This window comes from Galeopterus variegatus, unplaced genomic scaffold, assembly GCF_000696425.1.
Source record: "Galeopterus variegatus unplaced genomic scaffold, G_variegatus-3.0.2 Scaffold93, whole genome shotgun sequence".
Classification (NCBI taxonomy): domain Eukaryota; kingdom Metazoa; phylum Chordata; class Mammalia; order Dermoptera; family Cynocephalidae; genus Galeopterus; species Galeopterus variegatus.
Window position 1 is genome coordinate 736,748 of NW_007726204.1, and position 13,406 is coordinate 750,153.

General features: G+C 42.2%; 1 pseudogene; it reads left to right on the forward strand.

The window, feature by feature from the left end:
• The first annotated feature begins 12,722 nt into the window (after positions 1 to 12,722).
• On the forward strand, positions 12,723 to 13,209 carry LOC103598316 (annotated as a pseudogene).
• Positions 13,210 to 13,406: the final 197 nt, after the last annotated feature.

The following is a 13,406-nucleotide window of genomic DNA, read 5'->3' on the forward strand; positions in this document are numbered from 1 at the left end:
CTGCTTTGAAAGAAAGCTCATTGACACTAGTCAAGTTTTGGGGAGTTGGCAGGCTTTGACTGGTGAGTGACAGACGTAGGCAAAATTAGTCTTAGAGTCATGGCAGGTCATTTCAGCAGCTACTAGGGAAATCTAGTCTTAGAGTTTGCAGCAGGCTGTTTCAGCAGCTGAGCCTGTAGAAAATTCTTCTTGGAGCCAATGCTATGTACCTGGAGTGCTTTTTCCCTCTGCCCCTCAACTCTGATTTAGTTTGGGTATGACAAGAGTGACATAATTTGTATAACAAATTTTCACTATATAATATATATATATTTTTTATATGTGTGTGTATAGTGTGTGTATACGCTCTTATGTAGTGACCTCCAAAACATAGTTAAGTGAAAAAAAAAAAAAGGTGTAAATTGGTGTGCAATAAAGATTATGTTTTCCAAGTAGAGAGAATTTCAAATCATTTTTTAAGATTGGGTTCAATCACCCAGAGAATAATATTTTAAAGTAATTTAAGACATATTAATTTGACATACATCCCTAATGGGATATAAGCTAATGGAAAAAGCACTATAAGAAAAAAAACCATATTCGATAATCATATTAGTAATAATGATACTGATACTTTAAAACTTTATATATATACATACATAGATATACTTGCATAAAGAAAAAATTATGTTAATATCACTAAGAACCAACATTTTCTGAATAAGAAAAAAGAGGCATAATAACATTTTGAAAGTTTTTTTTTTTTTTTTTTTTTTTTTTTTTTTTTTTTTTTTTCCNCAAATTTTCACTATATAATATATATATATTTTTTATATGTGTGTGTATAGTGTGTGTATACACTCTTATGTAGTGACCTCCAAAACATAGTTAAGTGAAAAAAAAAACAAGGTGTAAATTGGTGTGCAATAAAGATAGAAGGAAATACATATGTTCACTTGTTTATGTTTTCCAAGTAGAGAGAATTTCAAATCATTTTTTAAGATTGGGTTCAATCACCCAGAGAATATTTTAAAGTAATTTAAGACATATTAATTTGACATACATCCCTAATGGGATATAAGCTAATGGAAAAAGCACTATAAGAAAAAAAACCATATTTGATAATCATATTATTAGTAAGAATGATATTGATACTTTAAAACTTTATATATATACATACATAGATATATTTGGATAAAAAAATTATGTTAATATCACTAAGAACCAACATTTTCTGAATAAGAAAAAAGAGGCATAATAACATTTTGAAAGTTTTAAAGGGCAAGACTAAACTAGAGATGCACACTCGGATGAGAAATTACTATAAAAAATAGAGGTGATTTCTGTAAAAGTCAGGCTGGGTTAATTTTGGTGGAGGGAAGGGGTTGAGACTGGACTAAGCCACATGGAGAAGCTTCTGAGTGGCTGACAAATTCTATTTCTTGACATGGATGTGGTTATAAGTGGTTTGCATCAAAATAACACAATTATTTTTGTTTTTGCTGAATTTCAGGAATTTCTATTTTAAGATCTTCCCAGTTTTTTGGAAAGAAGTATAGTACTTAGTTATTCAAAAGGAAGATTTGTATTGTATTAATCAATCCCTAATAAATGAATCAAAACTTTTTTAAAGAAAAAGTTTCACGAATAAGGAGGTCTACACTTCTCCTGGGAAAAAATCGCCACCTGATATCACAGAATCAAAAACAAAGGAATAATTGTACAGATTTGGAAAGCTGGGTACTTGCAGTTTTGTTTTCATTTTAAATGAAAAGCGCTGGTTGACCAAGTCAGGGCACCCTTTGATAAGAAATGTACTAGATGTCTTGATAAGCACTGTTTTGTGCCTCTGTAATGTTAAATAATTTTGAATATAATTTTGTTTCCACAGTCACAAGCTAGCTGTAAAACCACTTGAAATGTGGCATTTCCTGAAAATCACATAGATCCTCTGCAGGCAATTTTCCTTCTTTCTAACTTGTTGAGAAATAGGCTTAGGTGAAGAGGAAAATCATTCAATATAATTCACACAAACATTTGGAAGTTTCTAAACGTAATGTAAAAGATTGACTTACGGTCAAGATGGTGGAATACACAGTCCCCAGCATCACTCTCTCCCACAATCAACCAATTTACAACTACTTAAAAGCAATGACAGCCAAGGTGGGGCTGCTAGAGCTCAGGGGAAGAGGAGGAGAGACCTACGGAGTCCATGAAGGCAGGAGAAGCCACGATGAAAGAAAGAAAGGACCATTATGACCGTTTCAAGCCCAGGATGCTTCAAGGCTGGCCCTGGTGGGCACATGGAGCAAGAACTGGCAAAAGCTTCTGCTGTGCCCTTTGTATGAAGTTGCTTGGAGGCTGAAGGGGAGAAGAGAGCCTTGGTGGCCCATGGGAAGTGTTTGGAGTGTGGGAGGTGGGGGAGGCCCACTAAGGGAACACTGGGGCAGAGCACGGACAGCTGATCTGCCATCCAATTAGCACAGGACCACTCAGTGGAGACTGGTCGGGAATATAGAACTGCCCGAGGTACAGTTTGCTGAAAAGACTCAGGCCCAAACCAGAGTTTCCATACAACCCAAGTGTACTGGACCTCACAAGACCCAGAGGTGATTACAAGGTCAACAATTAAAACCCAAGCTGCACAAAAAGCCTTCCCTAGAGAATCAGCAGCAAAGCAGCAATTTTGCTCAACCAGAGAGCTCAAGTGCTGGTTCCCACAGGAAGTTCCCTCACTTTAGATTTAAGCAAAGGGCAACAAATTAGTTCCAGTGCAGAGTTTAAATGGTGGGAACAGCAAATAATCCAACAAAGAACTGAAAGAAAAAACAAAACACCCACAGGTCAGAGACAAAGTTCTGATATTAACCAGTAAAGGTCTAACAACACCAAAGAACACCTATAAAATCTAGAAGGACTGGAAGCCTCCTGGGCTCCCAAGCCAGGCCGGTGGGGTCAAAGGCTTCAGCCATTCCCCCCCCTCCCCATGTCTGCACTCAGCCCAGTGACAACCACTGAGTTGCCACCAGAAGCACCCCGGGCTCCCCTGCTGGAATGAGGGGGGTGCCATAGGCCTCAGCCATGCCCCCTCTTCCTCCCACCCTACCCCCCTCCCCCTTCCCCTCTCCCCCTCCTCCCCAACTGCTCTGTGACATCTTAGAGTGTAAAATTAATAACAATAATAAATAAATAAATTTAAATGTACTCTAAAGGGTGCAATTCTCTCTCCACTTACAAGATTATAATGAGATCAAATGTGGAGAACTTAGTTCATACAGAAGCAAACATTAGAGGCAAGGGGCATAGTGATTAAATCCAGCCGGTCTGAATTCAAATCCTGGCTCCCTCACTTACTAGCTGTGTGACCTTGATCAAATAAATTAACCTCTCTGGGTTTCTAGTACCACACCCATAGAACTGAGGCATGATAATGCCTACTTCATAGAGGTTGCTGTAGAATGCTCTGACTTAACAGAGGTAAGACACTTAGAACAGGGCAATGCTACCCTGAGCTTTATCGGTCCATGGGACTAGAGAAACTCATCTTAGACCCAAGCCCTTCGTGTTGGGTGGCCATGCCGTGAAATCCAAGCACGGTAGAGGCTAGGTCGAGCAGTACCTCTGTATTAGTTTCCTGCTGCTACTGTAACAAACTGCCACAAACTTTATGGCTTAAAGCAGCATAGATTTCTCTTACAGTTTGGGAAGTCAGACGCCTGAAATCAGCTTCACTGGACAAAAGTCGAATGGTTGGCAGGACTGGTTCCTTCTGGAGGCGCTGAGGGGAGAATCCACATCCTTGCCTTTTCAGCCATTAGTGGCCTCTTGTATTCCTTGGCTTGTGGCCCCTTCCTCCATCTTCAAAGCACATCCTTCCAATCTCTGCTTCCATCATCACATCAGCATCTACAGTGGTTAATTTTAGGTGTCAACTTGACTAGATTAAGAAATATCTAGAAACCTAGTAAAGCATTATTTTGGGGTATGTCTGTGAGGGTGCTTCCAGAAGAGATTAGAGTATAAGCCCAAGTGGGCTGGGTGGGAAAGATCTTCCCTCAATATGAGCAGGCACCATGCAATCCACTGGGGCCCAGAGAGAACAAATACAAAGGAAAAGGTGAATCTCTTGCTCTATCCACTGGAGCTAGGATACACTCTTCTCTCCTATCCATGGACATCAGAACTGAAGACTGTTCAGCCTTTGGGTTCCATGATTTACCCCAGTGGTACATTCAGCTCTCAGGCCTTTGGCCTTGAACTGAGAATCACACCATCGGCTTCTCTGGTTTTGAAGCTTCCGGACTGGGACACACTATCGGCATCCAGGTTGCAGATGGCCCATTGTGGGACTCCTCAGCCTTCATAATCTCATGAGCCAATTCCCCTAATAAATCTCCTCTCGTATATGTGTGTGTGTGTGTGCGCACACATGTGTAGGTTCTGCGTCTCTGGAGAACTCTGGCTAATACAACACCATCCCTCTCCTGTGTCCCTCTTATAAGGACCATTATGATTCTATCTATTCAGGACCCACCCAGATAATCCAGAATAATCTCCCCATCTCAAGATCCTTAATTTAATCACATCTGTAAGTCTCTTTTACCATATAAGGTAACATTCACATGCTCAAGGGATTAGGATATAGCTACTTTGGAGGCCATTATTCAGCCTACCACAACCTCAAAATGTGGTCTGATTCTGTTCTATTGGCTGTTTTATTTCTCCTGTTCTCAGACCTAGTCTGTACCTCTGGGTGCTACTTAGGATGGAGGTCCAGTTAGAGGTCAGAGCAGGCCACTGGATCTACTCCTTGCTATCCTACATCATGACTGTGCAAATTAGGAAAAGATTTCCTCCCTTCCTCTGCGTGGACACGGCCCCACAACAGGATGTATGGCTGGTGAAAGGGCACAGGCTGCATTTCAGCCTCCACGTGCCACCCGGCCCAAGCAAATTTGTGCAGTGCACAACCTATACAACCCTACTTTAGGACACAGGTCTCCCCCTCCCCCCATTGATTAAAATAAAAAAACAAAAACCTGGGGCAGTATATCCAGTCTGATTCCTATATGTCTGCGTAAAATTTAGATTTGTACAAACTTCTCTGCTGCTTCTCACGATTCCTGAAACTCTAGAGCCTTCCAGTTGTAAAATCACTCAGACCTGGTTGTTCAGAAACAGTGACTCCTTCAGTGGGCCAGGCTTGGAGGACATTGTGTGGGTCAGGGCCTTTCCCTTATGAGACTGGTTCCTGCAGGGCTGCCTGGTACCGGTGGGAAACTCTTTGTGACTTCATAGAGAGCCCCGCCGGGGTTGGAAGGATTATACCTCTGCCCTTTTGCCAGTGGCCACAGCTTTTAAGCTGGGGGCGGTGCAATGAGACTCCAGGCCAGCAGGTGGCGCTGTCTGGATTCCCCCTCCTCCCTGGTTCCCGCGGTCCCGCTGGACTCACTGCTCTCCGCTGTAGGAAGCTCACACTTCGAGCCGTCCACGTGTCGGGTGTGGGCGGGAGGGTGAGAGCAGCGCGGGGCTCCTCGAAGGCTGCCCACGCGGGGACGCTGCCAGGATCCAACTCGGTAAAGAACGTGGACCCGGGGAGGAACAAGCAGCACAGCCCCGTGGGTCCTGGGATATCCCCCATCATCTTTCATTCTCTTGAACATACTAAATTGGTCTCACTCTGAATGGAATTATCAGTAATTTTAAATTTCCATTTGCATGTTTTTGTGTTTTGGTTTATAGCTTCCAAATTTTCAACAAAATTACCTTTATAATCATAAAAAGCTGAATTACTTTTAAAATCATAAAAAGCAATAAATATGTTTAAAAGGATGCTTCATGAAATAAATACCACTACTAATAGTAATCACATCCCCATTTCCAGAATGCTTCTGTGTGCCAAGCCCTGACTTAGAATCCTTCATGCATTGTTCCCTTCATCAGAGCAGCGCTCTCAGGGATGTGCTTAATTAGTTAGAGATAGGTTGTGTTGCATACCAGAGAACAGAAATAACAATGGCTCAACCAAGAAATAAATTTATTTTTCTCATTAAAAACAAAAAGACTGCCCCCCCCCAAAAAAAAGCCCAGGGGTACAAAAACTTGCACACAAATTTTCACAGCAGCATTTTTCATAATAGCCAAAAAGTGGACATAACCCAAATGTCCATTGACTGATGAATGGATAAATAAAATGTGGTATATCCATACAACAAAATATTATTCAGCCATAAAAAGGAATGAATTATTGATTCATACCATATGGATGAACCTCGAAAATACGCTAGCCTGCCCTGGAACCCGGGGCATGGAGAAGGGGACCGGATCCTCCTCCTATCACCAGGCACACCGCACCAGTGCTTTGGGGCCTGCCGTGGATCTGAGCATGGAGAAGGGGACTGAAACCCCCTCCCACAACCAGGCACACTGCGCCAGCGCCCCAGGGCATGCCTAGGGACCCAGGGTAAGAAGCTGAGGACTGGACCCCCCTCCCACAACCAGGCACACCATGCCAGCACCTCAGGACCCACTCGGGGACCCAGGGCATGGAACCAGGGATCAGACACTCTCCACAACCAGACACACTGCCAACACCACGGAGCAGGCCAAAAACATCTCCTCCATGTGGGTGGCCCACCACAGCCACCACAATAACCATGGCTGCCAGGAAGGTGGCTAGATGCCACAACCACCACACAGATAGTCCACCAGCCACTGGAGTGAGTTGACACAAGGATAGTCACCAGCAGAGATAAAGAAAGGAGGAGGATGTCTGTCTCCACAGAGCGCATTTCATAGTGACGGAAGAGACATCTGCTCTATGATAATATTGGGGGACCTGATCACACCTCTCAGCATTGGACAGATCATTTGGGAGGCAAATCAACAGAGTAATCATTATTCTTTCAGAGGGAGAGAAGAAATCTAGGGTGATTAGAGGGGGGAGGGGGAGAGAAAGGGGGATGGGATGGGATTGGACAAGGGGCATAAAGAATAATTACAATTTGTAACAATATATATGCTAGTAACATTGATTTGATCGACTTATCTCAGTGTTGAACCCCACAAATATGTATAATCAATTTTGATTCAATAAAAATTTTAAAAAATAGAGATAATTGCAAATATATATATATATATGAGTGAGTGTGTATGTGTGTGTATTATGCTAAGTGAAAGAAGGTGGCACAAAATATCACACAGTACATGATTCCATTTATATGAAATATCCACAAAAGACAAATCTATAGAAACAGAAAGTAGATTAGTGGCTACCTAGGGCTGAGGGACTTGGGGGCATTAGGGAATGACTGCTAATGGATACAGGATTTCTTGCTGGAGTGATGATAATGTTCTGGAATTTATTGTGATAATGATTGCACAACACTGTGAACATGAGGGCACCTCAAAAAGTTTGTGGAAAATGGAATTAAAAGATAATATGAATCCTTCCATGAACTTTTTGACGTACTCTCAAATACTAAAACCATTTAATTGTACACTTTAAATTGATTATTTTTATAATCCATGAATTATATCTCATTAGAGCTATTACCGAAAATAAATGAAAAGCACAGGCATAGGAAGCCCAGTTACCTTGACTCCTGCTTGCTGTTACCCTTAGCACCTTGCCTCATGGCCCAAGACAGTTGCTTGAGCTCAAGACATCACAATTAAATTCCAGGTAACAAAAGCAAGGAAGGAAGAGAGGCCTTGCCTCTCCCTTGCATTACTGGAAGTTGCACAAATGTTTCCGTTTACATGGTTTTACTGAGAATATAGAACCAAAGCCACGCTAAGCTGCAAAGGAGGTTTTTCAGTCCCTGCATTATGGGGAGCCATGCTTGAAGGGGGTTGAGCAAGCCAATCCACATATGTGCCCAAGTGAGGTAATCAACTCCCTTTTAAAGGTGAGTAAACAGAAGCACAGAGGTGAAGCTGCCTGATCAAGGCCTCAACTATTAGGTGGAAGGAAAGGTAAGGAAAAGAAAGCCACTGTGCTCAAAGCGTCTAGCTCAGATCGGGAAATTCACCAAAGATGAGACATCCCCATTCTTGCTTTGATCACCCCAGGATTAGTGTGATCAGTTCTGAGAGCTTGTCCATAGAACCAGTGAGGACATGGGCAGTGTGGGTATAAGGCCAAAGTTGTGAAAGACAAACACATCCAAAGTTTAACCCAGGGTTAAGTCAGGCTACCTGGATGGGCAGTGTTTATAAGCTATTATCAGTAAAAAATGCTTTTGGTTGCAACAAAAAAAAGAAAAGAAAAGAAACTGGCAAACACTAGCTTGAACCGGTAAGAAATTCATTTTGTGCCCATTTTTAAAAGCCCAGAAGAAGACTGTTCAGAACCATTTCCATGGCTTGGGTGAGCCTAAAAACTAGACCCCTAGGAATCAAACCTAGTCTTTGGGTCTTGATGTCCCTTTGCAGGAAATGCAGGGGCAGAGTATGCAGCCAGCAAAACCCAGACATGGGGACCCTCCGAGGTCCTTCAACAGATAAATCAAACTTATCTCACAAGAATTCTCATTCAGCATCCACAGATTCCTCAATAAGTGTTTCTGCTCTTATGAATTAAAAAAAGAATGACAGCCAGAGAGGGAGAGAGAGAGAGAATGCATGAAGCAACTTCGTGGTTTTCAAACCACAGCAATACAATCAAGACTCCTTCTGTGGACATTTTTTAATCTAAATCATGAAACATGGGCAGTGATGCTTCTAAAGGAAAACTAACCTCGAGTTGAGGGAAGACATTCCCTTTTCTGACTAACAAACCAGGAAGACTAGCTGGATTCCAAGAAAAAAACAATTAGATTGTGTTTACCATGATGAATATCATTCTTGAGCAGAACAGAAATAGTATTAAATTGGAATCTTTCGGGCCGGCCCGTGGCTCACTCAGGAGAGTGCGGTGCTGATAACACCAAGGCCCCGGGTTCGGATCCCATATAGGGATGGCCGGTTCGCTCACTGGCTGAGCGTGGTGCTGACAACACCAAGTCAAGGGTTGAGATCCCCTTACCGGTCATCTTTTAAAAAAAAAAAAAAAAAAATTGGAATCTTTCTAGAATTGAGAAATTCGTCAACTTTAAAACTATAACCTCTTCTCTGAAATGCGACAATAGCATGTTCAAACACTTTAACACATGTTAAGAATGCATTGGTTTTACAATGTTTTTAACAAACCTTCTCCATGGAAACTTTGTTACAATAGAATAACACTATAAATGAGGAGATTCAAAGTAACGTAGGAAAAAATAACAACAATTAAGATCATCAGGGCTGGCTGGTTAGCTCAGTTGGTCAGAGAGACAGTGGTGCTGATAACACCAAGGTCCCAAGTTTGATCCCTGTACTGGCCAGCCACCAAAAAAAAAAAAAAAAAAGGATCATCAGAAGTGTTCTTGCAATTCTCACCACGTAATAACCTGCATCACCGCAGGACTCGGTAGAGAGCTTCCACCAAGAAGGCCCTCACCAGATGTGGCCCCTGGACCATGGACTTCCCAGCCTCCAAAACTGTACAAAATAAATTTCATTTCTGTATAAATTACCCAGTTTCAGGTATTCTGTTATCAGCAACAGAAAACAGACTAATACAGAAAATTGGTACCAAGAAGTGGGGTGTTGCTCCTAATGAATACCCGAAAATGTGGAAGCAGCTTTGGAACTGGGCAGAGGCTGGAAGAATTTGAAGGAGCAGGCTAGGAAATGCCTAGATTCTGGTGAGGTCTTAGAATACAAAGTCTGGAATAGAGCACAAATATTTGCATTTCTAACAAGTTCCCAGGTGATGTTGATGCTGCTGGTCTGGGGACCACTTTGAAAACCACTGCTCTCAACTATTATAAAATGAGCAACTGCAGGAAGCAGCCTCCACTCCTAGAGCTGGGGAACAAAGACTCTGAAGAAGGGGCAAGTTACTGGCTGGCACTGATGTTTCTGATGCAGCTGGTTTTGCAAGTGTTAGAAAACTACAAACTGGATTCAGCTGCTGCTACAGGAAGGAACTGCTGCTGTCGCTGCTGCCAGAATGAAGAAGTGTTGCTGGGGTAACACTCACAAGAACAGCAGATAGACAGGAAGGAGCAAATACCTTCTGCTTAAGGTGACCAGCCACCCTGGAAGGGATGCTGGGAATGAACTTTCAGTGCTAAAACTGGGGAAGTTCTGAACAAACCGAGACGAGTTGATCACCCTGCTTCTGCAGTCTCCTAGCAAACCCTCTTGCCAGAGCCTAACATAGAACCATCTAGCAAAGCAGAAATGTGGCTATGCAACCCCAGCATCACAAAGCTGAGCATAGGAGGGTAGGTTTGGAGCTGAGAGACAATAACTTTATAATCCATATCGATTCCTTATGATCTTCCAAGTTCTCTCCAATCCATCCTCTGGGCTGCCATTAAGAGAAGCATTATAAATAGGTAAAACTGATCATTTCAGGGCCGACTTGGTGGTGCACTGCTGCAGTGCGCCGCTTGGGAGCGCGGTGGTGCTCCCACAGAGGGTTCGGATCCCACATGCAGACCGGTTCCCGCTCACTGGCTGAGCGAAGTGCGGGCGCAGCGCCGAGGGTTGCGATCCCGTTGCTGGTCCCGGTCCGGTGTGGGCGCGACACTGAGGGTTGCGATCCGTTGCCGGACACGAAAAAAAAAAAGACAAAAAAAAAAAAAAAACTGATCATTTCAGATTCTTGCACATAATTTTTCAATAGTTGCCTACCATCAATTAAGGTGAAATTTCAACTTTTTAATGCAGCATGAAAGGTTCCTCAAAGTCACCTTCAGTTACAGCCCAGATTCATCTCCTCTCCTGAAATTTATGTTCCAGAAATATATAAATCCTTAGATTTCCTAAAGCAAATCATATTCTCAAGTTTATATACTTTGAATATACTATTCTCTTATCTGGACGAAAAAAACCATAAATCCATATTTTAGGAAAAAAATGTAACATCAGAATGTGTGCTTCCCCTTTAAGAATGGAAGTTAGTTTCCAATCAGTTAAATGTTAGCTGGATTTGAAGGCCAAAGAAAATCTCAAAGCAAATGTATTTTTGAATTACACAGTATTTACTGTTCTCAAGCTTCTGACACCCAAGGAGAAAAATGATAGGAAGGCTCCCAGTGTTCATGAAACTTGTTAGTTTTTCTTTCCTGTTAAAGATATTTATACTTGAATTCTTTTTAAGGCTTGAAACAGCTTTAGATAAATTCCATACGTGAAAAATAATGGTTGGTTTGGAAAACTAGAGATGGTTTATAAAATCATATCAGGTAATAGAAATGATTCTGCAGTGGTTTACTAAGCTTTTTCTTAAATTCAAAGGCTATTAAGTTTGTGTGGTTATGTGGTTAAGAGAGTGATTTTTGCTTTTATTCTCTCTTTTTACTGAAATACTTTTTTTCTTTTATCATGTGATTCCTGTCAAGTCTTTTGTTTTCCCCCAGCATGAATTCCTTTGTGAAGAATTCCAAGGCAAACTCTGGGCTCTTTATGGGATCCTATTGAATTCAATACCTCCTCCAACGAGTTGGACTGTAACTGCTTGCATGACTGTCTTTCCACTACGCTAAACCTCCCTCGGGGCAGAAACTGTGTTTTTTGATCTTCGGACTCTACACTTTTAGCACAATATCTTTCCTATAGTAGACACTCATGCCACATTTGTTGAATAAATATAACAGCACTTTTGATAAAACTGAGTTCACACAAAGAGTAAAAGTGTGGTTACCAGGAAATGGGGGTGGAGGGAAATGGGAAGATGTTGGTGAAAGGATACCAACTTGCAGTTATAAGATAAATAAGTTGTTCGGCCCTAATGTACAACATGGTGACTGCAGTTAATGATAACATATTCTATACTTGAAATTTGCTAGGGGAATAGATCTCAAGTATTCTTACCACAGACACACAAAAAGCTAACTATGTCAGGTGACAGATATGTTAATTAGCTGATTGTGGTACTCATTTCACTAGGCATACATATGCAAAAAAAATGACATTAAATACCTTGAATAGATACCATTTCGATTTGTCAATTTCACCTCAATAAAGCTGGGGGGGGGGTAGTTCAAATGCAGCTCCAGCCAATTCTTGCTTAACTTTGGGCAAGTTTATGGTCACCTGGGTCTCAGGTGATGGGTGGAACGAAAGCCACAGGGTGCCGTGGTTGCGAGTGAGCGTGCTGGAGGCAGACTGCTGGGTTGGGCGGTTGCCCATGGCTTGGCCTTGGCTGAGCGATTGAACTCGTCAGCCTTTCCTACACAGCAGGGGTGGTAATAACAGTACCTCCTTCATCCACTGCAGTGAGGATGAGATGGGGTGACAAGTGTTCCGTCCAGAGCACCGCTCTTGAGACTTTAGACAGAACTTAAATGTTAGCTCTTTGAAAGGTAGTAAATGGCACTCAGTTCATAGTGTCGTTTGCAGGATGAAAGGAGCATTATGTTCAGTGACTAACGATGATCTAGCATAGAGCAAGCAGTTGCTAAGTAAACCCCTCACTTCACACTCCTGCTTGTCTCCTTTAGCTGTTCTGGGGCCGCTGCATCTCCCCAAAATGCACCCAGCTGACAAGCTAGCTCAGCCACTTCTTGTGTATACCCAGAAAACAGGGTCTCCTCCAAAGAAAGGACCACTGAGTGGCTTTGTCCTCTGTCTTTCTCTTCTGCTTGTGCTGACGCTGCCCTGCTCTCGTTAGCGTCCAGCCTGCCATCTCCCTGAGACCAAACACTATGGCTTCAATTAAGTTGCATAGTTCTGATGGAGAGATTTGAAGTCAACATGGAAATTGTCAAACAGTCTGTGGCTATAAAGACCATATTGGAAGATTTGGGAATGTATGATGAAGGAGGTGATGACTCAGTTCCTCTACCAAATGTTAATGCAGCAATATTTTAAAAGGTCATTGAGTGGTACACCCACCACAAGGATGACCCTTCTCCTCCTGAGAATGATCAGAACAAAGAAAAGCAAACAGATGATATCCCTGTTTGGGACCACAAATTCCTGCAATTGACCGAGGAATAATTTTTGAACTTATTCTGGCTGCAAACTACTTAAACATCAAAGGTTTGCTTGATGTTACATGCAAGACTTGCCAATATGATCAAGGGGAAAGCTCCTGAGGAGATTTGCAAGAATTTTGACATCAAAAACGACTGCACTGAAGAGGAAGAAGCCCAGGTATGCAAAGAGAGCCAGTGGTGTGAAGAGAAGTGAAACGTTGTTCCTGACACTGTAACACTGTAAGGGTTGTTCCAAACACTAGTTGCACTGCTCTGTTTATAATCGTTAATATTAGACAAACAGTAGACAAAAGCAGCAGCAAATCAATTCTATTAGCAGAATATTGTCCTCACTGCATGTGTAGTTTGAGTACAGATTTCAAACCTATGGCTGAGTTTCTTCCAGTGTGA